Here is a 3832-nt window from a genome sequence, read left to right as displayed (position 1 = left end):
GTTGGGATAGCCATCGACCAAGGTATCCCTGATAATTGAGTATGAGAATGATTTTGGCACGAGTCAAAGTTTTAAGAAATTCATAAGCCATGTTGATTACTCAATTTATATGAATTTATTTTATTTGGTTGAAATGAGTTGAAAGGTGATGAATTACAGTATATTAAACTATTTTATCTATCTCCATTTACTCAGCTTTAGATATTTTAGATGGTATTTGTTTACTCACTGGGATTATATAATCTCACCACCCTCCTTTCCACCCATTTCAGGCTCAGAATAGTCGGTAAATAGCTCATTTCGTTGAGGCCTACAATTGGACTTGCATCCTCAAAAACTGTAGGTTTACCACTTTTGATACTTTTGGTCGTTCGTGGGCCCACGTGTCACTGTAAATTAAATCTTATGCTTTGGTTATCTGTATTACAGTATGTATTAATTTATTTAGCTTTTACGATATAAAAATTATTTACTGGTAACTCTATAATTATTGTTTTATAAGAAAATAGAATATTTTATTAAATATTTTTATTATATTCAAATAGGTATAATTTCACTTTAAATGAATGTTTTAGATATCTAAACTTATTTTTGATTATGAAATATGTGTTTTCCACTTGCATACTACATTTTTAACTGGTTTCGAGATTTTAGAGGAAAAATGACCAAAATGTCCCTATGAGAAAAAAATTATTTTTCTATTGTTTTGATTTGAAAATAGTTTATAATCTCTCAAAACATGATACTTAACAACTGTTGCTCACAGGGGAGGTGCACAAAATGATATTAAAGCCTTACGGGGTTTCGGTTAGCATTTTGGGTAATGAATGTCTATCGGAACATCGCGACGGTTGTCACGGGCTCGAAGAGAGTATTGGGTCATGACAATTAGAGTGGTATCAGAGCTTTTGGTTTTAAAGATTAGAGCTTTTGGTTTTAAAGATTAGAGCTTTTGGGTTTAAAGTTGTTTTAAAGTTGTTTTAAAAACTACAGTGTCAGTGTGGCCCAAGTTAATTTAAGTTAAGTTAGGTTTGATAGAATAGAATACGTGCATCTGCATATAGAATTTGGAGTTGTTTAGACTTGTTCTGTTTCTTCTTATAGATCTTATGGGAGCATAAGTCATACACAGGGAGCTATATGAACTCCTGTTCCTAGTAATCCACTTCCTTGTTAATGTCATGCAAAGGTCATAAGTAGGACCGTTGTTCGGGTTTAAGATGCCACCCGTGACACGAGCTAGTGTTAGAGAGATCTTAAAACGAATGCTCCTAATGAAAGATTAATGAAATGATATATCCCTCAAATTAAGGATGGAGAAATTGGGAGTTAGAATAATAGGCCATGATAATTTATTCATTTGGTGGAGTTATAATTGAACTCATAGTTGTCAAATTGGAAAAAGATTTGGGGACTATGGATTGTATTGGGGTTAACATAAAGGAGCACGTGTGATAATGGTAACAAGAAGCGCACTTTGAATGGTTGTAATTCACTTAGAGTGTATAAATTAAGCATTGAGGTAAAAGTAAACCCATACTTATGTGCATGAAGATAAGAACACTATGTTAATTGAGCTTGTTATGCCCATATAAAAGTGGTGTTGGGATTTTGAAATATTTTATATGTGAATATGTGTTGAAAAGGTACACAGCTTAGAGGGAACTGGTGTTGATTTCAATTAAGCGATTGTGAGATTTCAAGAATTGATTGGACCTATTATAGTTCTGGATATAAGCACTTGAATTAACTCGAGAGTGAGTATCAATGATTACTATAATTGATGTGTGGTCATGAAGTAAGAAGTTAGTAAACAAATCTGCTATAAGGATGAGCTTGAACTTTGCTATGCATAGCAGGGGGAGCCAAGGGATTAAAGGACTAGATGTGGAATTGGCAACTTGAGGTTAAATGACTTGGAAATGTCGAATCTAGTCTAAGTGCCATATGAAGTTCTATAATTGAGACTGATATACGAATTACTTGAAAGATCAATTTAAAAGTTTATTTGGTTCAAAGTGTGGCCTATGATACGAATGATCAGTCTTGAAGGTGATATCCCCAGAGTAAGGAATTTAGAAAATGTTGATGTTTGGATATACTCTAAGAGAGAGAACTTCTGCATCCTAAGTTTAAGACAACTTTGATCTTATGATCACAAAGGCAAGGTGTAATAACTACGTAAATTATTCACTTAATAAATGTGATTGGTTATTGATGAATAAAGTTAACATCTTAACATTTAGTGGTATACAATTTGATAATTATGTAATTAAGAGTTATTTGGAGACAATTCCTTTATCAAATTTGCACTAAATGCTATGGTAAAGGCATATCAATGTTAATATGGAAATGTATCCAGGAATGATCTTAACATACTACTAAAGGAGAATTAAACATGTTAAAATTAATGTTCTAATAGTGTGCATATGATCGAAAGCTAGTTTGTAAGTTTTAGTTTTCATGATCATGAAATATATAAAGATTATCAATATATGGACATACACTTGGAGTTGTAATTTACAAGTTTGGAGTATTTAAGATATGATTAAATGGAATTAGCATTAGTTAAGGTATGTAAATCTTTTAATTAATTTCTGTGGAGTATGCATGATAGTAGAATGGAGGAACATAGTGCAGTGATACTATATGGTGAAGTTACTATACAATATGGAAAGAGTATTCTAAAGTGGGATTTATTGATTGTTGACAAGTGTTATCGAATGAGATGAACTTGAAAATATCGACTTTACCTATTATATGTGATAAGCACAAGAGGATATAAATGGTTATGGAAATTGTGACGTAAGGGAAACCAAATGGTTGAGAATGATTAGTGTAGTAACCTTAAATATAGATGAATAACATTGATTAAGTAAACTCCAACAGCCATCGTGCCTCGGTGCTAAGAACACTTCATGTCTAGGACGCATGAATAAAGTGAGACAAATATGAAGTTGAACTTACGAGTTAACCTAAAGTCATTGAACTTGATTCTAAGTTTTGTTAACTGGAGTTTTAAGGTTTTGGAAGGTATCGATATGAATGAGTTAAAACTGAAATGGTTAAAGGCGTTCCCTTTTGGGGGGGAGTAAAAGGTCTGGGGTTCGAAACTTGGTGAGAAGGTCTTGCAGGGCCTGTCGTGCCACCCTTAGGCGCGGGGTTTCGAGTAAGTCAAGTGATAGGGATCCAGACATAACAATACCTTGGAGTTGGCCCCAAAGGGGATGCCACATAAATGGCTAAGTTACGAGTTAAGTGATCACATGTTGTGAGACATAAGTTTAAGATAGATTCCCCAAGGAAATACTCAAGAGAAGTTTTGCCATGGATCTCGTGAAAGCAAGCACTAAGTTATGTGGTTATAAAAAAGGAAGCTGTAAGCTGAGAGTGATATTAGTATTAATATTGAAAAGTACTTGAGGAGGACATAGTTTCAAGTCTTGTAATTTCAAGTACAATTTGTAAATTGGTTAAGGAAGAATGATGTTATATTCGTATAAAAGAGTGGAAAAAAGGATGATTGAAGTTGAGCTTGATAATGAAGTCAAATAATGAAACTTTCCTAATATATTATGTAAAATTGGAATTCGAAAATGCTTGAGGCATACATGATTCAAATGAGTCTGAGTCTTAAGTGACAAATCAATATCGAAATGCAATAAGGATACAATATATGTAAAAGGCATGAAAGATAATCGAGGAATAAGGATGACTCTTAAGAATTATGGTATTGCATAACATGCAATGATCAAGTCAAGGAAAATTTTTGAAGTATCAATGGGATTATAAAGCATACACGCATAATAGATTATAATTCAATGGAGATGAC

The sequence above is a fragment of the Theobroma cacao genome, chromosome 1 (assembly GCF_000208745.1).
Source record: "Theobroma cacao cultivar B97-61/B2 chromosome 1, Criollo_cocoa_genome_V2, whole genome shotgun sequence".
Classification (NCBI taxonomy): domain Eukaryota; kingdom Viridiplantae; phylum Streptophyta; class Magnoliopsida; order Malvales; family Malvaceae; genus Theobroma; species Theobroma cacao.
This window is presented reverse-complemented; position numbering follows the sequence as displayed.